This window comes from Hyaena hyaena, unplaced genomic scaffold, assembly GCF_003009895.1.
Source record: "Hyaena hyaena isolate Hyena2069 unplaced genomic scaffold, ASM300989v1 scaffold_176, whole genome shotgun sequence".
Taxonomy (NCBI): domain Eukaryota; kingdom Metazoa; phylum Chordata; class Mammalia; order Carnivora; family Hyaenidae; genus Hyaena; species Hyaena hyaena.
This window is the reverse complement of record NW_024080809.1, coordinates 968,491-992,667: the sequence shown is the minus strand read 5'-3', so window position 1 is coordinate 992,667 and position 24,177 is coordinate 968,491. Positions and strand designations below refer to the sequence as shown.

The 24,177-nt window shown below is 59.5% G+C and overlaps 1 protein-coding gene across 6 annotated transcripts in view; it reads left to right on the top strand.

The window, feature by feature from the left end:
* The window catches only part of ZMIZ1 (zinc finger MIZ-type containing 1), a 231,926-nt gene that overhangs the window by 75,204 nt on the left and 132,545 nt on the right, over nucleotides 1–24,177 (top strand). For 4 of the 6 annotated variants that reach the window (XM_039240534.1, XM_039240535.1, XM_039240528.1 and 1 more), the window contains one exon: nucleotides 12,012–12,091. The exons of 1 other annotated variant lie outside the window; for it this stretch is intronic. The gene's annotated coding sequence lies outside the window, so the exon portion shown is untranslated. The remainder of the gene's footprint in view (nucleotides 1–12,011; nucleotides 12,092–24,177) is intronic. One more of the 6 variants, XM_039240529.1, reaches the window with a different exon arrangement.

Here is a 24,177-nt window from a genome sequence, read left to right as displayed (position 1 = left end):
CCCTGCCCGGCACCCCCTCTGTCCCGCCCCATGTTTCCCTCGGGTGGTGCTTCTGCTGTTTCCCGTGGAGGCTGCTGCCAGGAATCATACCCTCTTGAGAAAGGAAGCCGGACCTCAGGCTCTCAGGCCGCCCTGCCTGTGACCTGCCCTGACCCCCTCCCAGAGCCTCCCGCGGGTGGAAGCTGTGGGCCCACGCCCATGCCTCACCCCACACATGCCGATGACTTATCTTCTCCCAGACAGTCAGTCACCTTTAGGGGACTGGGAAGAGAAGCCTTACAGTAGGGCCGGGCCCGAGAGTCCAGAGACCAGGGTTTGGGGTCAAGGATGCACCGCCAGCTTGCCCATGCCCTTGGGCAAGTCACTTGACCACTCGGGCCTCATCTGCAGAAAGAAAAGGGAGAAGAATGAGCTCTGCCTGGCTTTATCTCAGGAGATAAAGGATTTGCGGGTGGGATGAATTGCTACCTTGTAAGGACAGCCTGGTTTGGGATCTCCTGCCCTGAAACCCCCTTCGTGCACCCCAGACCCCTGTCTCCAGTCTGTCCAGGGCTCTTGTCTGTGATGAGCCCCAAGCAGGGAGAGGGATATGGGTGGCAGCTGGTGGCCCTTGGTGGGTGAGCGTGATGATGCTGGCGTGGCCCCTCTCCGGGTTGCCCCACATCTGGGGCCTCAACACAGGGGCAGAGCTGGGTACCTGCGGCCGGGAAGGAACCTGCCCTTCTCTCTCCTCCCAGGAGCCGCGTGCAGCGCATGCTGGGGCCTCTGCACTAGTCTGCGGTGCTCAGGCCGGCCGGCCTGATCTGGTTAGCGGGAGAGGGGGCAGCACCCAGTCTCCTGGCTTCCTCCTCCCTCCTGGGAGAGGCTCCAGGGCCTTCGGTTTCCTTTTAGTTGTGATGTTGAGCCTAAGGCACAAGGAGAAATGAGCTCATGGTAGCACAGCTCTGAACGCTTCCGTAGTCCCCCGGGGACAGGCTGCGGCGATTCCCTGTGGATGGAAAGCACGCTCACCATCTCTGCAAAGGCACAGCTCCTCTCATCCCCATTTCCAGGGGAGAAAACTGAGGCACGGAGAGGGGAGTCAACCTGTCAAGGAAGGTGGTTATGCTGGGCTTTGAACCCGGCGGCTGGCCCCCAGAGTCAGCGCCCTCGACTGCTGCGCTGGGCTGCTCCTCTCATCCATGGCCCCTTCCCCAAGCCAGGCGCCCCCAGCCTACACCCAGCTCAGTATCAGCAGGGGATACAACCTGGGGTGTCAACCGCTCCCGAAGGAGGGTAAAGGGAGGGGCAGGACGCCAAGCGAGCAGAGCCAAGTTGCCTTAACCTTGATGGGCTAACAGAGTTAGGGCCACCCAGAGCCTGTGGGCCAGCTGAGAGCCTGTCAGTAACGAGGAAGACTGTAGGTCCATGCAGCGCAGCCCCTCCCTGTGAGGTGCTGACAGTGGCCTTGGGCACATCGCCTCTCTGAGCCTCAGGATCTGCACCTGCCAGATGGGCAGTGCCTGAGCCCCACAGCCTGTCAGTGGGTGTTAATTTCTTCCCCCGGTGCATCAGGGCACCGGCACAAGGGACATTCCTGGCAGCAGGATTAGCATGGGCAGGGCGCAGATGTAGGAGACCCAGGCATATTTAGGGAAAGGCTACAGGTCAGAGTCAGGCTGAGGCCTTGAATAGAAAGCTGAAGATTTAGAGCTGAGCCTTGTAGGCGGTGGGGAGCCGCAGGAAGCTCTGAGAGGGAGGCACGGCACGTCATTGGGGAGAACTGGCAGCAGGAAAGTCTGCTATGTTCATCCAGGTGTCTAGGGCTCTGATTCAAAAGGAGTCCTGTGGCTAAGAGGTTGGCCCACGTGGGTGGCTTAGCAGGGCTCAAGTTTTCCTCCTATAGACTGGGTCCATGGTCCACAAGGCACTGCCATCACAGGCTGGAAGCGTGCAGGGCACTGCAGGGAGGGGCAAGGGTCAGCACCAATGCCTCTTCCTCCGCGTGTCCCACAGTCCGGGTCCTCCGCCCCTCCTTGGACTGGTCTGGGCTTCCCACCCAGCCCTGGGTGGGGCCCCGCTGCTCCTTCCTCCCTCTGTGGCTTTCTGGTAGGGATTCAAGGCCGCAGTGGGCTGTGGGGTGTGAGCCAGGGTGGGGATACTGGCGGTGGGTGGAGTCACGGGATGGGTGGCCATGAGTCAGGAATTGCTGGGCCTGTGTGTCATCTGGCTGCGTGCTGATCTGGCCTCCGTGTGCCTGTCTGCCACCTCTCTCCCAGTCGCATCTGTGCCTGTGGGCTGCTGGCTCTGCTGGGCTGACAGGGCTCCATTTCCAAGAGCCCAGAGCCAAGTCAGGCTCCCTCAACACTCAGGGTGATCTCTGATTGAAGGATGAGGGTGGGGCTGGCCAGGGGTTCTCAACTCCTGCTGCATGTGAGATCGAGGGCAGCTTTGAAAAGTAACATACCCCAGGGGCGCCTGGGTGGCTCAGTCGGTTAAGCACCCGACTCTTGATATCGGCTCAGGTCATGATCTCATGGTTCATGAGTTCAAGCCCTGTGTCAGGCTCTGTGGTGATAGCGTGGAGCCTGCTTGGGCTTCTCTCTCTCTCTCTCTCTCTCTCTCTCTCTCTCTCTGCCCGTCTCCTGCATTAGCGTGCTCTCTCTCTGTCAAAATAAATACACATTTAAAAAAATTTTTTTTAATTAAAAAAAAGAGAGAGAGAAAGAAAAGTAACATGCCCCGAAGCAGTTAAGTCAGATTCCTGAGGCAGAGCCCGGGTGGGCCCCTGGGCTCTGATGGCCTCTGACAGGCTGCCCGGGGTTCTGGAGCTCAGGCCCACCCTGAATCTAGCTCTGCCGCTTTCTAACACCATGGGCAGGTGACTTTGTGTCTCCGAGCTTCAGTCTCCTCATCTGTGAAATGGGGGTGCCAGTCCCACTTTGGGGGACCATTGTGGGGACTACAGGAGCCAACCAGGGCATGCGCCCGTTGGAGCCAGGCCCAGCCCGGGGGTGGCAGGTGCTGCGTTCTCCGACCGGAAGCTGTTTTCACACGGTGCCTCCCATTCATCCATCCAGCAGACATTCCAGAGGCTCTGTGGGCCTCAGGAGGAAGACACCCATCCGGGGGTGGCCTCAGCCTCTCTTCTTAGCCTGTTCAGGGATCCAGTCCCCAAGGTCAGGTCCTGGGAGTCCCAAGGATTGATGGGCACGTGAGAGGTGGCTCCCCCCAAATCCCTTGAAGTTGCTGGGCCGAAGGATCCCCCCTTTCTGAAAGAATGCAGGGGGACCCCAGACTCCGGGGAGAAGGAGGCCATCGTAGGCCAGTCCTGACTCCCCAGCTGGGAATCAGCTACAGACATCCTTGTACCTCTGGGCAGGGACCCCGGGACCTGCCCTGGCTGTGCGGCAGCTCTGACAGGGCGAGGCTCTGGGGCTGCCCAGGAAGGCAGGGCCATCTGGGGCTGGTGGTGTAGGGGCTGGGACAGGGAGCCTGCTCACAGCCTGTTGCATGGCCTGGCCACATCCCCGCATCTCTGAGAGCTTTAACCAGCAGCGCTGGGGGTCACGCAGACATCGACGTCATGGGATGGCGAGGCACTGGCCCAGGTCAAGGACGGTAAAAGGGCAAAGGGCAGACCAGAACCCACCTCTGTGTAAGCAGGGCTGGTGGAGAGAGTCCGGCTCCTCGAAGGCAGCTGCATTGGTGAGCCTCTTGGGATGCGCAGTGGAGTACAGCATGACGATTAATACCCCCTACACTCCCTTTCCCCCCCAGCCTTCCCAGCAGCAACCCTGCGGACCAGACCACCACCGGGCTGCCCTTGACACGGGGGACTGGCATTCCTACAAACAGCAAGCGCTCCCGTGGCCTGCTCCTCCAAGGAGTTGAGCCACACATTCACCCCAGTTAAAGCTTCTCCCTCCCCATTTTACCATTGAGTAAACTGAGGCAGGGGCAGGTACGGGGACTTGGCTAAGGCCGCGTGGCCTGCCGACGGCAGAACTGTCGGGGCCTGGTGACATTGGTGCCCATGCTTGGACCCGCTACCTCCTGCTGGCAAGAACGGTGCTTTCCCTTGTCAGTCTGGGCCTCGGCCACCACCTCAAACTGGCCTGGCCCCCATGTGGCCAGAATCCCAGAGGGATGCCTGTTTTGTTTGGGGAGCGTGGCCGCTGGGGGCTAGCCTAGGCCCAGGAGAGGGGTCCCCAGGACGCCCCGTGCGAGGCGGGGTGCCTGTGCCGTTGGAGGCCCCCGTGCCCGCAGCCTCTCGGTCTTTCCGCCCACCTGCTCAATGGAGGGCGCACAGGGCTTGGCGTCCAGGCTGCTGGTGGAGTGGCCCGGCCCTATACTGATCGTGGATGCAGTGTCAGCTCAGTCCTCCAGCCTGCGAGCGCCCAGATAAGGACACGGGGACCTGGGGGACAGGCGACTTGCTCATGAGTCCTCAGCCTCTTGGTCCACCTTCAGCACCAGAACTGACCTGGGTTCTCGTCTTGGGTCTTGGGCCCATCCCTGTCCCTCTTTGGACTTACGCCCCCTCCTCGGTAAGGGGCAGACTTAAACTGAGGACTCCCAAGGACTCTTCTGAGAGCCTCTGTCAGGCCCTGTTAATGCTGCAGAGGCACTGAGATTGGGGACGTGCCGGGGGTGGAGATCAGGGGTATTGCTCCAAGACAGCCCTCAGATGGGCAGTGCAGGTCCAGGTGACAGGTGCCAGGCCACCCCAAGCAGGCAGAGGCAGGACACGGAGTCCCTAAGAGCAGCCCGTTGGCAGAAAATTCAGTTTAGGTCATCAGCATTGGGAGTGCCAAGTGCCAAGTCGCCCGGGCTTAGCCGAGACCAACCGGGTGCCCCTCTGGGTAAGATCCTGGCAAGGGAGAGGCTATGCCCACCCTCAAGGGGCTGATGAGAGGGCAGGTGTAGAAAGAGCATCGTGTACAGAGCTCACACCAGGAGGGTGCTCAGCACCTTTGGCTGTTATGCAGGAAGGGATTGGGAGTAGGTGGTCTTCGTGAAGCCCATCTCTGGGGGACAGACCCACTGGCCCTGCTCCTGAGTCAGCCCTAGAAGGGGCCTGAAGCCAGCATCCATCTTTGCGGCGTCCTGGGTCTTTCTCCTTCTCTGCGATAAGAGATGCGATGTCTTCTCCCCATGCAAGACCCCCAAGGTCTGTACTTGGCAGCAAACCTGAGCCAGCGGTGATCAATGACAGTCCCCATTTATGGAGCATTGCCCGCACAAGTGCAGCGTGGGCATAGTCTTGTTAAGGTCTGACAGCTTTGTGACCAGAGGGATTCCTGTTATCCCCATTTTACAGATGAGGAAACCAAAGCCCGGAGAGGCTAAGTTTCTTGCCCAGCCTCCCAGCTCAGTAAGTAGCCCCAACTCTGCCGGAGGCTCTGAATCTCGTATGTCAGGACCCAGAGCCATGCCATATGCCATCAGTCTGTGTTGTGCCCTCGCCCCTTGGTTAGAGGAGAATTGTTTATCTTATGCCTTGGAGAGACGGGAGACCCTTCCCCCTTCCGCCAGCGTGAGTGGGCCACAAGCCAGAGCCAGACCCCTCTGTTGGCCCCTTTGCACAAACCCAACACCGAGGGGGTGGGTGGCTTGGCGGGAGCAAGGTGTGCATATGAGTGCTGGGAGCCTGACTTCCCTGAGGGGCAGGATCAGTGAATGTTGTTCCTGGGGGTCTGGACGATATGCACTAACAGTGAGGGCTTCCTGGAGGAGGTGCCATCCCAGCTCAGCTTTGAAAACAGAAAATTAGGATTGGGCCCTGAGGGAGGCTTTGGAGGGACCCCCAAGCCTATGTCTGCCTGTGGCCAGGGATGCTCTTGCCCCCACCCCTTGATATGCAGCTTTTCCCCTGCTCATGGATGCCACCTATAATTCTCTCTTCAGCCCAGAGCTTTCCCCCTGCCTCTGGGCCTTTGCCCCTCCTGCCTGAGAGACTCCGCCCAAAAGGATGGTGGCCCAGACCCCCTGTTCTGCTGCCACGCCAAGGTGGCCACACCTGCCAGCGCTTCTGTTCTAGAATTCTCCATCTTTCTGTGTTTTTGCCCACCTCGTGTTAGACAGTGTGCAGACACCCTTGGGAAGCATGCAGGCTGGTACTCGTTGGCCTTTGACCTTGCCTTCCCTCCCCCACCCCAGTCCTGCTCCATCTCTTCCTCCTCCAGCAGATGGTAGATACTGTCAGTAGTTGCTGAAAGAAGGAAATGAATGGATGGATGGATGGATGGACGGATGGATGGATGGATGGATGGAATGAAGGAGCAACCCCCAAAAGTCATTTCTCCATTTTCAAAAAGGAGAAACCAATCTCAGGTGTTATGAGGGTGGAGAGGGCAATTCTGGGAGCCCTTACCCTTCTCTAACCCCGGCTCTCTGGGTCCCGCACGGTGCCAGGGCGTGGCCCCGGGTTTTGCGCTGGGCATCTCCTGTCATTGGGGCTGTCCCCACCTGGAGGCATCCATCAGGGCCCCGTAGCAGACTTGCCAGGCCTGCACTTCATTCCTGAGTCCCAGCAGGTCAGCCCATGACACTGGTCTGCCCTTCCCCCTCCCCCCCTGCTTGCCAAGATTCCATACTGGAGAGAGGGAGGCGTGAAGCCCAGGGGCATGGGCTGGGCTTCCCTGGGCCTGGGCGTGGGCAGGCTGTCAGAACAGCTCCAAATACCCTCAGAGGAAGTGAAGACAGACAGGATTATTGAACCAAGGTTCGTTCACGATTCTCGGACAGCCCTTCCTGCCCAGGATTTCCCCCCCTAGACAACCACTTACTAGGTCTGCTTTCTTATCTGTTCCCTGAGGCCAGCTGCAGCTCCTGCTCTTTAGAGAAAAGACTCCGGATGTCAGTCCCGCCCTGGGCACTGGGCCACCTGAGCCTCTGGGCTCACCCCTGCTGTATCTAGAGGGAGTGGATAAGGATCTCACAGCCAAAGAGATGATCAGGCACCCGATTCTAATTGTGCAAGAAGAAGGAAAGAAACAGCATTAAAATGTCTGGAAGTTCAGGGATGGGAAAGGTCATCTGGGGGACTCTCAGGGAGGGCAGCATGGTGGAGGTGGTCGTTGGGCATCAGAGGAAGGAGTTTCGATGGGCAGAGCTGTTGAAAGTATGGTTGGGGTGAGGACATGCCTGTTATACCGCTCTGGTGTCTGCTGGGTCCCTCTTAGGCTTTACGTTCCCTGGGGACAGGACTATGCGAAGGGTGACTGCAGTGAGGCAGGGAGGGCTTCTGGGGCTGCTGAGGAAGGGCCCTAGAAGATATAAGAATTTTCCGCGTGTTTCTGGCGGGCTGAGTTTCTCTGCAGGCACAGCAGGCACGCACGTGTGTGTTTGGGGGTGGTGACTGGCAGCAGGGGTGAGGAGCGGAGGGAAGCCTGGTGATGGAGCCATGAAGTGCGGCTCTGAGGGCACATGGATGTCGCCCCCTGCCTCCCCACACCTACTGGGGTGGTCCAGCTCCCTTCCCCGGGGGCCTGTGGGTTGGTCATGCCCTGGCCCCGGTCCTTCCCTACAAGGTCAGCCTTGGGCCTCTCCGACCGAGTGTTTAGTCGGAGGCACAGTTCAAAGCTGCCTTCTTTCCTCCTGGCTTCTGGCCTCGACTTCTACCTAGGCCCAGGACCCTCTCCGTCTGGCTCTCCCCCATGGTCTGGATTCCTCTCCCCCAACTCCCCCCTCCCCCCCCAAGCCTGATGAGGTCAAAGAACATGTATTCTAGGAATGTCGGAGGCGGGGCGGCCGGCCTGGTTTGGATAACCATCGCGGTAAATATTTGCCTTGCTCCTGGAGCCGGTACTGGCCACCAGGGTAGGATCAGGGACCTCTTCCCAGGGTCGTGTCAGGGGACACTTTCCCGGGTGGATCTCAGAGGTGTGGGAACCCATGTCTCTCCAGTGAGCCTGGGAACTGGGTCTGAGGCCACCCACCCTGTGCAGGGCCAGAGACTGGGCTCCTGGCCCAGAACTGTTTGTCCCATCTGTATAATGGGGATAAAAACGGCCCAGGTGAGGAAGATCAGTGCCATGGGAGCCGGTTTAGGTCGGTTCAGCCAGTGGAGCAGGAGGTTAGACCCAGTTTGGGTGGGTCCCATGTGACCATGTTTTGGTCCCAACTTTGGCCACTTAGGACCTTGAGTAATTTCCCCTTCCTTCAGACGTTTAACAGCCACCATTCCCTGACCTGTTCCCTTATGTGGCACCGGTGCCGACACACCCATTTCGTGGTAAGCCCTCACAGCCACCAGGGCCCGAGGAGCACATGTGTGTGATGAGCAGCACGTGACAGGAGGCCTGAACGCCGGCTCATGGATGCCATCCATCAGCTACCTGCCTTCAGACCACACTGGGCAGTCTGAGCCCCTCCCCCAGTGGCCTGTGGCTGAGTGAATGCTCCGGCCGCCGCCGGGCTCTGCGAGGTCAGCTTGAAGCCCCGCTGGTGGGTGAATAGCTACAGGGATCACTAGTCTGTGTTTAGAAAGGAGATGAGGGCTCAGAGATGCCGAGTGACTTGCTCAAGGTCACCCAGCATTAAAGGGCAAAGCAAGGACTCCAGTCCAGCTCCACCCACCCTTGTCCTCGACCTCACCACCGAGGGCCCAGGGCTCCAGCCCGGAATGTGGGTTCCGAACCGTCGGCAGCTAGAGAGGACAGCCAGCCGCTTAGCCACAGGCTGAGAGCCACAGGCACATCCTGGTGCCCTGTCACACAGGCACCTTGGTCCTCCATCAGCCCCCGGTTGGCCCCGCATCTACTCTGGGCCAGCCTCTGCCCCGGGCCGCTAGTGCTAGCCCCATACCTCCCCTGCCCACCCCCCTCCGGGGCCCAGGTCCTCCCAGGGCACCCCTGCAGGAGAGGGTGGGCATGTTTGGGAGAAGATATCTGGGTCCCGGGACACTCCCCACACCACAGTGACCTTTGCCATGTCCCGGGCCCAGCCTTGCCACCCTCCGGCTGTGATACCGCTGGCTACGCTGTCTTCCCTCAGAGCTCAGTTTCTTGCTCTGCAAAACGGTCACCCGTCCTTGCCCTGGCCCTCCGTGCCCTGCTCTGCCCCTGGGAGCTGCAGACGCACAGGGGGAATGAAAGCATGGGTGGATCTTCAGTCCACGCCCCTCTTTCTGCCCTTTCTTTCGGCCTTTGTGGTCAGAGGCTGCCTCGGCCAGGCCGTCTCCCCACTCCCCACCCCTGGAGTGAGGGTCCTGAGCTGAGGACGCCACAGGGCCTTCTGGGCAATGGGCACCCACCCCCTTGAGATTCAGCCCATGCCCCACCCCGCTCCAGGCACCTAGTACCCTATGAGCAGAGAACCCTTCCCTGCGGCGGTGGATCGGTGGTGTTTATGCTCGAGGTCAGGCCGGGAGCAGGGCACAGCGACACCTGGCCCGTCTCCCTCCTTTTCCCCCTGGTCTCCAGGGTGCCAAACCCACACAGGCTGTGAACCTCACCTCAGGGCACCCGGGGGGCCGAGGGGGGCTGGATGACACGGCTTCCATGGCCACAGCTCCTCTGAGCCCTGGGGGGGAGGGGGTCCGGCACTGTCTGCCTCTGAGCTGGTCCTTGGGGGGCAGGCAGAGCACGAGAGGGGCCCGCCTGGGCACACTGTGCCTCTGTTCTTATTACTGCTCAGCTCCTGATTATCCGTGTGACCTCAGGGAAGTTCTAGAATCCCTCTGGGTGTCGTGTGTGAATCGGAGGTGCCTGTTTCATTTGTGCCTCATGACATTTTACTGAGGGTTAAAAGAATATCCCAGGCATGACCCCAGTATGGGCTCGGTAAAGGCAGGCCTCCCAGTTCCATCTCTTTCCAAGGCTCCCAGGGAAGAGGCCGAGTTTATGTCACGCAGCCTATCTGTGCGCTTGCTGTGTGACCTCAGACACATCTCTTCCCCTCTCTGGTCTGTCCGGCCCTCTGCACAGGCCCAGCAAAGAGCTTGCGGGGAGCTGAAGGTCGTGGGGCCCTTGCGTGGAGGCACCATGAGCCAGAGCACCCCGAGGCGGCAGGATGGGCGGACAATGTTCCTTGGGGCCTGGACGTTGCTCACTGTGTGAGCAAGGACTTTCCGGCTCTGGCTCCTATCTCAGCTGCCAAAATAATTATTTTCTCTTTGTCAGCGGGTCTGCGGGCCAGCTCGCCTTTGGGAAAGGCCTGAGCTGTGGGTGGTGGGGAGGCAGGAGGCCGATTCTGCTTCTGCCCCAGCCGCTGACTTGCTGCGTGCCCCTGGGGCGGGGCTGGGCACCGCCTCTCTTCAGGCCTCAGTTTCCTCCTCTGCGAAATGGGAGAGTCAGAGCCCGGGAATACAAGGGCTATTTCTGTTCCCATGGCAAGCAGTTTGGGGGCTGCCAAGGCCAAAGGTCAGGACGCGGAGACATTGTCTTTCCCTGCTGGGGCGGGAATGCCACGCTGGCTTTGGGAGCTTCGGGCTTCGGGGTCTCATGCTCCCTGGAGCCCAGCGCCAGCCCCTGCAACGTCATTTATGTCTCAGCTGGCACACCTGCACATCCGGCACACATACCTTGTACAGTCTTCGTAGTCCCATGTCCCCATCCCACAGATGAGAAAATTGAGGCCCAGAAAGGTTTAAGAAATTTACCCAAAGCCTCACACTTGGTAAGAGGGTGAAACACGGACTTGAACCAGCCACAGCACCCACCTCTGTCCCTGAGAGCCTCTGCCAGCCCCCTTCCCGGTGCCTCCAGCGGCCCCCTGGCATGTGCAAGAGCCCACGGTGAATGTGGCTTGCACTCCCCCTCCCCTCTGTTAGCAGTGGGGTTCATCCCGAGAGGCACTCAGCCCGCAGTCCCCTTTCCCATTTCTTAGAAGAGAACGTGCAGGCCTAAGGGGTGTGACAGCTGTCCGGAGCCACCTAGTGGGGTGCCGTCAAAGCCGGGACCCAAGCTTGGGGCTCTGGGGCTGGCACCCTCCTCTGGGTGTGGGCCTCCCGGACCTGTAGGGGGTGGAGCAGAGTAAAGAGCACTGGTGGCCCTGGAGGAGATGGGTGGGCAGGAACCTCCCCCCCTCAACCGTGAGGATAAGCGACGGCGGGGGCCGGGGACCAGGTGTCCATGCCTTCTTTCTCCCTCGGCCATCTCCTCGTACCCCCTGCACTGCTGCCGCTCTGCCTGCTCTTCCCTCTGCTACGAGCACCTGGTCTGGCCTGGACCGCCAGAACAGCCTTCATAGCCGTCTCCCTGCGTCTTCCTGTTCCTCCCAACCCTTTCTCTCCCAACAGCCCTGGGAATCTTCTCAAACTAGAACTAGGGTCATGTCCCTCAGCCGTTGAGACCCTCCTGTGGCTCTCGGTGATTGGCCGTGCCCCTTGACCCCCACTCAGCCCACCTCTCCTTCCCTCACCACATCTACCCCCAACCCGCTCTCCAGTCCTTCACTGAGCCAGGTTTTCTTCCCTGTCTTTGAGTCTTCCCATATACTGTTCCCTCTGCCTGGAATGCTGTTCCTTACATCTTGGCCTGCCTCTCTTCTGGCTCATCCTTCAACTTTACTTCCCCAGGGAGGCTCCCCTGAACCTTGAGTCTATGCTGTGTGGCCCCTGTACTCATGCTTTCTGGCCGATGCCACTTCTAGTTGTGTAGTGTGTAACTTCCGGAATCCCCACAAGGACGGGAACCCCCATCCCGTTCACAGCTCAGGGTGTGTGTCTAGTGTTTCTTGAGCAAATGAATGAACAATCCCGAGTGCTCCTGTCCCCGTATGTCCTTAGATGCTCCTAGAAAGCCTGAGAGATGTTGTGGTCCCATTTGACAGGTGAGGAAACCAAAACCCAGGGAAGCCAGGAACATCTCCGCAGAGCTGGTAACTGGCAGATGCGGGGTGCCCGGGGACTGCTGGTGTCAGGGCGCCCCATCCCCGTGACCCCTTCCCCTCAGCCCCTCTGACTCTCCGTCTGTCCAGTGGGGATACCTGGCGTTGCCCGGTAGGTGGACGGGTGGGCTATGGTAGCTCAGTCGGCTCCGGGGCCCGCGGCCAGGGGCCCCTCTGACCACGCCTTCCCATTGCAGCAGGATGGAGCTGGAGTGAGGTGCGGGGGCTGAGCACTGCTGACCGGAGGCGGGACGCTGGTGGTTCGCAGGTCACTGAGGTAGGTGTGCGGCGGGCGGGGGAGGGCTTGGCCTGGGTGCTTGGAGGAGGGGTCGGCGTGTCCTGAATGGGGAGGGGAGTAGGTGCCGGCCTGGTATATGCGCCTTTGACTGGGCCTCAGCTCTCATGGCGGGTTGGGTGCTGCCCCTCCCCCTGCTTAGACCTCATTGGCCCTGGGAAGTGCCCCCAGAGGCCTCGAGGACCTGGCCTTCCTCCAGAGTGCCTGCCAGGGCACGGGGTCGGGGAGGAGGGAGAGCACCAGGGGAGGGGCAGGTTTGGCGTCCCCAGCCTTCGCACAGCATTTCTGTCTGTGCCACTCAGCCCCATGGCACGTGGGCCCCTTACGCTAAGCAACACAGCAGCCGCACAGGAAGTGGCCCGAGTGAGCAGAAAGGCCTGTTTGCTGAAACAGGTGCTGTGGCTGCCCATGTCTTTCTCTCCAACCAACACGCTGAGGTGTACGCACAACTCTGGCTCTGGGGTCCAGAGTGACCGCATTCAAATCCCGGCCCTGCCACTTGGCCGCCGTGACCTTGTGCGGTTTCTCTACACCTTGATTTACCTGTCTGTAAAGGCGGGTGGAGATGCACTCAGGAGGACGTATCAGAGTCACTGTCAAGGGTACTGGGACCCTTCCTTCCTTCCACACACCTCAGTTCCCATATCCCCTCCTCCCCGAGTGCCCAGAAATGCCAGGACGGACACAAACTAGTCATCCAACATAATGAGGGGGTGGGGGGCTCCCCAGGGAGCTGCCGAGAGCTGCAGAGCCAGAGGGTCCTGAGGCTGAGTCTCCCGGCCCTGCCTCTGGCCGGGACACCAGCATGTCTCATCACAGAGCGGCATTTTAGAGTTGATCCCACTTGGCCCGGTGCCAGAGGGTGACCTGTGTAATCCCTCTTTGCTCTGCGGCTCCCAACCCAGAGATGAGAGGCCTTCACAAAAGTGCTGACTCAGGCCAGGGCCCTTTGTCCCAAGGCTCTGGGGCCCAGCGAGGGGGAGGCAGAGTCTTTGCTCTGGCACAAGGCCTCTCCCGATCACGCCCCTGCCGCCCTCAGCTCCCCTCCTGAGGCCCCCGTGCTCGCAGGTGCCCTGACACAGGGCCAGGGAAGCCCTGGGATGCCGCACGCTTCATTCGGGCTCGGGAACCGCAGGGCAGGGCTGCCGGAAATCCCGGCTCCCTGCTATAGGCTCGTGGCCTTGGACAAGTCCTTTCACTTCTGTGAGAGCGGGGCCCAGGGTTCTCATCAGAAAATGAGGATAACTATACCAACCCTGTTGGGAAGGCCGTTACGGCGATGCTTGGAAGCCTGAAATATTTTTAAATGTGAGAGCTTAGTGAGTCTATTGTGTACCAGGCACTACACTCCCTAAATACGTATTTCTCCCTGCAGTAATCCCGTGAGGAGGTGTGTTTAGTGCCTCGTTCTCCAGAGGCTCAAAGTGGTTAAGAAACCCATAGAGCTGTAAGTAGTGGCGTGGGGATTTGAACCGTGGAATTAAGCAGCCCGTGATGCCTTCGAGACCAGGGGCGGAGCCACAGGCAGGCCCGAGGTGGGTGTTCAGGAAACCACCTCCCCCTCCCGCCTTGTGCTTTTGCCTGGCCCTCCAAGCCTGGCTGCGCTCTGGGAGCCCCTCCGAAGGCTGGCGACCGCCCCTCCCCAGGGGGCCTGCCGGCAACTCGATAAGTCTCCGGGGCCCCACTGCTAATTGTGAGGTAACCTCTGAATTCTCCTTCACGGTGGGTTCTCTTTTCGGCTGTGTTTCAAGGTAATTCATTCCCTTTCCAGAAATTGCCGGTGGCGAGGCATTAGGCAGCTGGTAATTAATCATAGGAGCGGCTTGGAGTTTATTTAAAAAAAAAAAAAGGAAGACTAGAAAGCCTCGATGGAAAAAGAAAAGAAAAGAAAACCACCCAAGGCAAGGGTGGTAATCAATACTTTATAGAGTCCTAGAAACGGCTGGGGGTGGGTGGTGGACTCCCTGCTCCTCCGTTTCTTCCTGGGGCTGACAGATGGTCAGTGCCTATAGTAGTCTGTGTCAGGCTCTACCCTTCACCGTCAGCTCCTTGGGCCATGTTGAGCAAGTCACTACCTCTCCCTGGACTCAGCTTTGCCACCTGTAAAATGGGGGAAGGGCGGGTGTCAAACTAGGAAAGAATCTTGTGATGATATGTGTTCACTACCACGTCCTCGTGCCCAGTGCAGGGTAGTTGCCCAGTTGATATTTCATTAATTGAGGGAGGGAGTGGATGAACTTGACCAATCTAGTACCAAGAAATTGGTACTGGCTGCAGCGCATCGTTTCTCTGGTTCTGTTATAACTTGGAATGACAGCTGGAGTGAAGGGCCAGCTCTGTCGCTTTGCAAACTAACGTCAAAGGACAGCCTTACCCAACAGACTGGCCGACAGAGCTCGGGCCCCTTCCTGGCGTCCGCAAGTTCAACTTTCCAAGAGTCTGAGCTGTCTGGAGATTTTTTTTTTAAGTTGCCCTCTGATTGAGTAGTGAGTTCCTCGTTGCCAAAAGTATGCAAACTGGGACTGCAAAGGGCAGTCAGGTGGCAGACTGGGTGGGAGGGCACTTAGAGCATTCCTGAGAGCACTGAGACAGAATCTGCAGTGCTCCAGGGTGGACACTGGAGGCTGGACGGGCAGAGAGGGGACCCCCTCCCAGAGGTCCCCTGGGGAGGGCTGGAAGAGGCTGCTAAGAGGGGTTGTCCATGCTGGACACCCATGCTTTGTGCTTTGGTGTCTGTTCCCTCCGGAGGGAAGGAACTCCGTCTTCTCACGAAGGCCGCCCCACTCTGCCTCCTTAGCTCACCCACATTCTCCCTGTGCCGTGTCCAGTACTCCCCATGGAGCTCCCTCTGGAATTTCCTTCTGAGCCCTAGGACCTTCTCACTTCCGCTCTCCTTACCCTCAGAGACACTCCTAGCTAGGCATGTCCGCAGACATCTGCTCTGTGTCTGCTCTGTGTCATCGCCTCTGTCATTGCCAGGACTCAGCAGAACTGAGACCTCCCGGGCTCCCAACCTGTGGCCCGGAGCCTTGTTCTCCCGACTCTGGGGGCACACAGCTCCCCTCACCCCACCCTGCTCTTTGGAGGTATCCAGGGCAGTGCCCCGCGTGCTCCCGGCCTTGAACGCTGCACGCCGCGTGTGGCCTTGAACTAGGGTGGACACCATCCCGTCTCCGGGGACCCACCGCGCCGACCGCTCAGGATGGAGCCTGAACCCCCGGCTGCCCTGCACTGTCCTGGGCACCTGGGCCTCTGGCCACAGGCTAAGGCAGGGAAGCAAGCAAGAGGGGGGGTGTGTCCACTCACAGAGGCGGCTGGAACCTGGCGTTGCCCTCCAGCGCTAATAAAACTCCTGCTGTAATTAGAAGTGAGGTGTTCAAGAGCTGGCTGGCTGGCAGGAGCCAGTGTATGCTCATGAATAAATAAGTTGTCCTCTCCCGAGGGGAGAAGGAACCAGAGGGTGGACTCTCAGAGAACACGGGGCTGGAGGGTCTCAGCGGTCTGTGAGGGAGGCTGGGGTGTTCTGCTGGCCAGACGCCCCCATTCACCTGGACGCCTTCCGGGAGCCCCTTCAGCCCCCATCCCTGGCCATCAGTCTCCCTGGGAGTGCCTGCCGTGTGCCCAGCACACTCAGCCTGGCATTCGAAGCCTCCACGGCCTGCCCCAGCCTCCTTGCACGGCCGCAGCTCACCAGACTGCCCCCCTTATCTTCTCTTTTGTCTTTATAGTTGTATTGGATCACCTATTGGCTCTTTTTAGGCTCATTTTTCCTCCAAAGTCTTTGAAACCTGGTGTGTGTTTAACGCAGGCACCACATGCAGACAGTGGTGTTCAGCGGCCCCGTGTTTTCCCTCATTTGCAGGTGGGGAAACTGAGGCTGGGAAAGGCAACCTTGCAGAGATGAGTTGGCAGGGTGAGTGCGTGCTGCGGTTCAATATCAGGAACGAGGGCATGCGTCACTGGCCATAGAGGTAAACTGAGGTAGACAGGACTAGGGCTAGTACCTACGCTACCAAACCTTCAAAGAGAGGGAACATTGTGAAGGTTCCGTTTTCCTCACAGCGGGGCCCGGTGCCCTGGCGCTTTCCCGCCTAATGCCCAGATGGCCCTGGACCAACGACCGTCACAGGCTGAGCCAGCTGGGGGGTCAGTGCTGGGCATCACCGCACACACGGGGTACAGCCTAGAACACTGGAGCGCAATCTGACCTGCAGAGGTGCCCCAGTGCGTGTCCCTGGGGGCCCGGAGGACCCCCGCCGGTGGGGAGATGCCCGGGGCAGGGATAGCTCTGTGAGCAGGAGGGGGAGGAGGGAGCTGCCCCCCCCAGATCCCGGCCCTGCCCCTGGCTGCCGGCCTGGAGGGACCTCCCAGGAGCACAGCAGCAGCAGCAGGGCCCCTCTGGAGCCCTGTGCCCCCCGGAGTCAGTTCCCCCCCTTTAGTACCTGCCGCCCCCTCCGGCTGCACGTGCTGCCTGCTCCGATGCCAGCTGGACCCCCGTTTGCCTCTGCTCCGGGATCGCGGCAGGAAGTCTTGGAAGGTTCAGGTGCTGGGCTTGTCCTCCCCCCATGGGTCGCCCGCCACAGGCAGGGCTGGGGTCACTGCCCAAGGAGGAGCCTCCCTAGAAGGGCTACCTCGTCCCGCGCGCTGAGGGCTGCAGAGCTTGTGTGCCCTTTCAGCCCCAGGTCCCCGGCCCGCGGGTCCACTCGTCAGGCGTCTCAGCCCTGGGCTGTGACCAGTGCAGGCGTGGGAGGAGACGGCGGCCTCGGTGTGCTCCCTCAGGGGTCCGTGTACCGGGCTCCTGGGCACACTGCCCCGAGAAGCTTCCACATCCCCTGGGGTTACGGGGACCCATAACTCCCAGAGAGCTGACTGGGGAGCACCGGCCCTGCGCCCACCCGTCCGGTGGATGCGATCGTGTGAAAGCTTTTCCCTCACATCTGTCTTTCCTATTAAGTGCTTCTCACCCTTCTTCAGTTCCGGTTTGGGAAGCAGCACATCTTGCCTCACAGCTGTTGGGGACCCTCCACTGCTTCCCTGAGGCCCTTTGGGGGCCTCTTTAAGAGCCTGCGGGAGCGTCTCCGCTTCAGAACCCCAGGGGGATGCTCCCACGCCGGCCCCTCCGTCTGGCCCACAGCCTGGCGTGTGACGGCTCTCCCTGGGTGGCCCCTGGTGGGCTCTCTCAGCCCTGCCTCCACCCAACTCCCACCTCCCCCTGCCCCGGGTCACCCTGGCCTGGGGAGCCAGCCCCCTGCACCCCCACCATCTCTGCTCCTGAAAGACGTCCTCTCAGCCAGGGCTCTCAGCCCCCCTCTGCACGTGGCCATGGACTGAGCCAGGAGAACTTTGATGAACTAACGCTTGTAAATAGCCCCAAACAGTTTTCTCTGTGTGTGGAAGAAACACAACAGACTCACATCATTTAGCCAGCTTAGCCTGTTCCCAGGCACAGCTCCAGGAGGACCGGTCCAGGTCACCCCGTGCCTGCCAGGGGCTCCTCCAGCTGCTGCTTGCATACCTCTGCTGCTGGGGAGCTCACCACCTCACATTAGGGTTTGCTCATGGTGAATGGACACTTCAGTGTGGGAAGGGATGCAGTATGCCATGGGGTTAAAGCATGCGTTTCAGGAACAGGTGGTTCTGGGTTCAAGACCTTGCCCTGCCTCCTGTCAGCTGGGTGAGTCTGGCCACGTTACTGCATCCCTGAGCCTTCTGTTAGATTATAGATGAGGGAAATCAACGAATGGGGAGAGGCCTGGCTGCCTGCAAGGGTTGCTGTGGGGAAGATATGAGGCAGTAGTGCCGTGGCACCAGTCATGTCTGGTAACGCACAATGGATGCCCACAGGGAGCTGCCTCCCACCCCCCAGCGCCAGAACGTCTGCGTGAGGTTGGCATTGAGTCTGGTAGCCAGATACTTCCCTCCCCCAGAACCTGGCCTCCTGGGTCCTCTCTGGAGCTCTCCAGTGGAAACTTCCAGGATGGCAATTCAAGATGGAGACAGAGTGCTTCCCCAAAGTGCCAGCTCACACAGGTCTCCAGGGGCATTTGTTCAAATGCAGACCCTCAGGCCTCTCTCTCGGAGTCTGATTCCGTGGGTCTGGAGCTGGGCCTAGGGCTCTGAATTTTTAACCAATGCCCCATTTAACACCTATGATCCGGCCAGTCTGGGACACACGGATGCTGGTAAAGGGGAGCTGGCCTAGAGGTTGGGCCCTGGACAGTGGCACAGCCTTCCTGGTTGAACTAGGGTAAACCTGTCCCTTTCTGTGGCTGAGTTTTCTCCTGAATTCACCAGGGCTTTCGGCGATCTGTAAGGGCTCCTTGTATTCTTCTAACCCCCTGGTAATAAGAAGGACATTCCCTGGGGGCCTCTCCGCCAGGACCTCCGAGGCAGGCCTCTGGGTTTCAGCCCCATTCCCTCTGGCCACAGAGTATTCAGGCCATCAGCCGCTGGCCAGCCTCAGAGCCTCAGGGACAGAGAAGCTGCTCCCTGGACGTGATGTGTCATTTAGTGGTGGTTCCCCTGGGCCTCCCAGGAGGCTTTTAGATGAGCAGCCATCTGCCGAGTCCCCTCAGATCGGAAACGTCTTCTGCAGGCTGAGAGGGCCCACTAACTTGGAGCCGGCCGAGGGAGGCAGGATGAGGTGGGGTATCTGGCTCCTCGGAGGGGCTCGGAGCTTTACTCATTAACACACACAGAGGCCTGGAGTGTCGGGACTGGGGGGTGGCCTTGTGGAGCCCTCTCTTTTATAGATGGGGAAACTGAGGCCTCAGGAGGACAATGAGTTGCTAGGTCACCCAGGGAGAAATGGGGAGCAGTGCTGGAACCTAGGCCTCTTGGCTTGCACTCTGGTCTCTGGGCCGTGCCTGGCCACTCACCACACCTCTCCGTGGGATGTCTTTCTGGGATGGATAGCCCCCTCCCCCCAAGGCCTGAGCCCTAAACCAGCCCTCTACTGCCCCTGGGAAGAAATGGGGCCATCTCAGGACAGGGACTAAGGGGCTGCCTGCTCCAAAACACTGGGCCCTTCTTTGATCTGCACTGTCAGACTGAATCAGCAGCCCCCGCTTCGCTCCCGGTCCCCCACCCCAGCCAGGACAGCCCCCATGGACAGTTTCCAGGAATATCCACGGGGAGGCCAACATGAGCCAGAATGAAAAGGCTCTCACTCTCTGGCTCCCTCCTATTTTCCACTCGCTGTTGCTCAAGGGAGTACATAAGCAGAGGTGGAAACACTGGCCCTGTCCTAATGAGACCTTGTTTGAGGCGGCTGGGGCCTGGCAGGTGACAGAGGAGGAATTATTCACCATCTAGGCGTTTACCCGCCTGTCCCCACCCCTCCCCCCAACCTGGGATGATGTCAGGACCCAAGGTGCAGTCTGGGCTGTGCTGTCACTCAGATGAGGGACCAGGGCTCCTTTGACCACTGGCATCCAGCTTACACAGCCAGCCTTGGGTGTGGGCCGGGGTGGGCGGCTCAACCTCCTCCCTGGGCCGGGAGCCCAGCCGGGCCCTCGGTTCACACCGGTGCCTGGTACAGGACCTACCTTGAGGCCTTTGCATAAGCCGGTTCCTCCTCCCCCCACTCTCCATCTGTAGGCAGTAGGGCAGCAGGGTTTAGTAGGCACCTACTGTCTGCATGGATCTGTGCTCTGCTCTTGGGGACATACGGCAACAGAAGACTCTATGCCAGCCCTCAGGTTGGCACAGCCAACCTCCGAGGCTCGCCTGCAGGGAAGAGAACTGTTCATACTCGGTGCCCTGGGACCAGGGAAGTGTTGAGACCAAGGAGAAGGAGCCCTTGGGAGGTGCAGGATATGGAAGGCTTCCTAGAGGAGGCTGGTTGAAGCAGACTGACACTCAGAGGATTTTTTAAGGATTTCCTGTGGGGCCGAAGGTGAGAAAGGAAAAGCACAGCCTTGGGTCAGGGTATCGCCCAAACCAGGACCCTGGATAAGCACACAATCTGTTAACTAATAACAGGCACTGTCCTAATAATGAGAGCAATAATAGTAATGAGGCCAGCAGAGAGTGCGGGGGCTCCCTCGGTCTGACACCCTTTGAGGTGGGACCAGCATCGTCTCCATGTAATGGATGAGGAGACTGAGGCAGGAGGCGGTTAGGAAGACAGCCAAAGTCTCCAGGTGGCAAAGCCAGGATAGGAACTCGTGATGTTGGACTCTGATGCTCCCGTGGGCTCATCCCACCCCAGCCCTCACAGCCCACGTGCGGAACATCTTTTTTCACATAAAGGTGGAAGACACAGACTCTGAGAAATCATTTGACAGCTTCCATTATCGATCTGTGCTCTGGTCCCTCTGGTCCCTTCCCAGCTCCGTGGGAAGATGAACGCCCAGTGGTTAGAGAATGGGCCTGTCCCCTGACTCGGGCTTCTGTAATGCAAGTAAATTATCTGCTAGCCTTTGGTGTCCGGCGGTTTGATAATTCAGGTGTTTAAATGGTAATGACTGTGGGGCAGCCCGGGGAGGAGGCGGTGAGTCAGGTGGGAGATTCAACAGGAATTACAGGCACTTAATCTCAGTGCAATAGGACTTTTCTAAATCTGCCAGTTCTGCACAAAGAATGAGCTGACCAGGGACACCGGGTCCCCTCCACCTGGGGCTCAGCGGCGCTGGACATTCTTGGCTGCGTCCAAGGGGGTTGGGACTGCGTTTCTGGGAGGCGGCTGGAGCTCGGTGCCTGTAAGTGCAGAAGGGGATGGAAAGGTTCAGGGGACAGCCTGTGTGTCCCTGTTGCCAGCAAATCCCTCAGGCCCCCAAGGACAACCTGCTGCTTTTTTAGGGGTTAGGGGAAGGGTCTCCCAGAGAGTAATGAGGAAGAATTTTAAGAATAGACCTTGTTCAGCAAACAGAGAGAGAAGTGACTTGTCCAGGATCATGCAGCCAGGATTTAAGACCCAGTCCTTGCTGTTAATCACTGTGATATTACTGTGTGTGTGTGTTGGGGTAGTCTCAATGATAATTGTGTTAATTAGCACCTGCATCGTATACTTTGTACACATGATCTAATTTAATTTTCCTAACGCCTGTTTTGCAAGTGAGTAAACTGTGGAGCAGGGAAGTTAAGTCACACAACCCTTGGGAGATGGGCTCAGAACTTGAACCCAGCTCCATTTGACTTTCAAGCCCAAGCCAGACCCAAGACACCGAGCACCTACTCTGGGCATTGTCAGGGAAGAGAGGTGGGTTTTGTCTCCGACATACCAGGTATCTTGAACCTCCAGGTCCCAAGCTTTGTAAGACCCTATCACCTGACCTCCCAGACGCTCTTCCTCTTGGTCATAAAATGAGAAGAAAAAGGCCTCCTTCCTGGGGCCCAGAAGGACCAGGCAGGGGGAAGGTGTGTCCCCAGGTCCAGCTGGGCTTGCTGAAGCAGCTGGGTTAGGCCTGCCTGATCCGGGCCCAGAGCCCTTCCCACCACCGACTCGGACTCTGGCAGCCAGAGCTGCTTGGCTTTAGGGATGCCAGGAACACACAGCTCCCACTGGGAGGGGCAGAGAAAGGCCAGCACAAAGTAGATGGAACCGTGTGAATGAAGACACAGGGCACAGCCAGCACCCAGTTGCTGGCTGCAGGGAGGCGAGCGGGAGCAGTGGTTCGTGATGAGGTCCAGTGGCTCACACTCTCTTCAGTGGGCAGCGAGGAGCCAGCAAGGACCCCGACACAGAAAAGGACACGGTGTGTCACTTCTCATTGCACCGTGTCAGAGCCCAGAGATAGGACAGGCTCAGGTAGAGGCTCTGCTCCCCTGTCGGGAAAGAGGTACTCACATCGGGGAGCTGAGCTGTAGGCGAGATGTCCTCCTGCACGTCCGGGCTTTCAAATGCAAGCCTGGTGGGTGCAGGGAATGGGAGAGGTCAACGAGTTCATGCAGAAACGGGGGTGGGGTGGAGAGAGGTACACACACAGTGCACCTGCTAAATGGGAGATTTCAGAGACACAGGACCATAGAAGCTGGGGGAGCTGTGGGACCAGGGGAAACTGAGGCCCAGAGACAGGAAGGGGCTTGTTGGCCGGGGCGGGGGGGGGGGGGGGGGGGGGGCGAGTCATCGCAGAGGTGGGTGCCACAGTTTCCTTGTGCTCCTGCCCCACTGTGTCTGACCTTCCTCCCCAGCTCTCCCCCTGAGCATGAGTGGGAGGCAGGCTGGAAGGGAGAGGCCGTGGAGGGCACAGAGCAAGAGCGCTCCTAGCAGCACTCAGCGGGGTGTCTCGGGGCCCCGCAGTCTGCCTTTCTCCGTTGCTAGACACCGACCTTGCACCACCAGGGAAGGAGAGCACCCGCAAAAGTCCGCCGGGGCTCGGAGCTGCTGCTTCTGTGGCCTGCTCTGTGTGTCTGCCCCGGGGCCGCCTCCGTGCCTCTGGCTTGTCCCCCCCGCCCTCCCTATCGTGCTCATCCTTGCACCCTCTGTGGTTCCTTCCTGCACCCATCTTTGTCCCTCTCCTTCCTTGGCTGTCTCGTGTCTGTCCTGCCCAGGGCAGCCGCACAACTCCAGGGGACACCCCGTCCACACCTGTGCCCCCAGGGCCTTTTCCGGACTCTCTCGGTGCCTCCTCACTCGTGCCCTCATTCTCACTGGGTCTCTTGCTGTCTTTTTTCTCAGTCTCTTAGTTTCCCTCTCGGGGCCTGTGTGCGCCCCCGTGCGCGTGCGTTGCCCCCCTCCCCATAGGCGTGCACACACGGTACCCGCCCCTCTGGGGCCTGGGCGCGGTTCTTCCCCACGCCCGAAGGCACAGCTGGGCTCCCTGCAGGCCGGCCAGCAGGAGGGCAGCCTGGAGCCTGGGCCTCGCACCCGCCCCCCTGGCAGCCTTGCTTGTCCCTGCAGAGAAGGTTCTGCATCCGTGTCTATAGTAAGCCTCCCTGGCCCAGTTCAGAGGGCTCCTGGGAGCCAGTGTGGGCCTGGCCGTCCCTCCCCTGGAAGGTGGCTCCCGTTTGGGAACAGGAATGCCCTGGAGAGGAAGAAGAAGGGAGGGGACAGTTGGTGAAAAAAACAAACAAGCAAGGGATTATGATCCCTGAAAATGTGCCCTTTGTCTGGTGTTGGAATTTGCCCAGAGCTCGAGCAGCGGGGCGTGGGGAGGGCGCCAGGCAGAAGAGCCTGGGTGAAAGCCGCCACCGAGCAATGGGCTGGGGCTGTGGCTCTGGCCCCACGGCCCCTTCGGGCAGGGACGTGTCTCCTCCTCCCCTGGAAACATCATAAATACGTGGCTAATGAGACACGCCTCCAGGTCTCTCCAAAACCACAGTGTGAGCAGAGCTTCTTGCCCACCACCATCCTCCGTCAGTCATTCAGCAGACATTTATTTAGCACTGCCTGTGTACCAGCGCTCTTCTGAGTGTTTGGGAAATGGCAGTGAGCAGGAGCCAGGCCCCTGCCCGCAGGAAAGTGACATTCTAGCGGGGTAAGAAAGAGCAGGGATGCACTGAGCTCTGTGGCCTTCCTGACAGTCCCCTTGCCCATTCGTGCCACAGGGCGGCTGGCTGTCAGCGTCGAGGGCCTCCTGTCTGCCAGGACGCAACCTCCCTCCCCCATCAGTGTAGCCCTGCGCATTCAGTGTACACTGGCTGAATGCACATCCTGCTACAGGCATTGTACTGTTTACCAGGAATTTGCAGAAGCACCTGGAGAGGGGAGGGACCCATGGGACAGCAAAGGACAAGACAGCAAGGAACAGAGGTGAGAGCAGCCCCAGGGTGGGGTGGGGAAAGGGCGCTCGGCACAGGGCCCCCAGCTCTGAGGTTGCCCACGACGTGATCCTAAGAGGTTCCTGAACCCCACTGGGCCTCAGTTTCCTCATCTGCAAGATATGAAGGTCAGACCGCTGACAGGCTTGCTCTGAGCTCAAATGTGATCACGGTGCCTGGGTTGGTGGCGTTCACTGGTCAGTACTGTCATCAGGGGACAGTCTCCCTTTGCCAAGGGGACTGAGTCCAGAATCTTCCGGTCTGGTTGGAGGTCATTCTCTCTTCGCCATTGGGAAGCCTCTTCTGTCTATGGGCCTCAGTTTCCCCGTCTGTGGGAGTAGGGCTCGCCGACGTGGGAGCCCAGG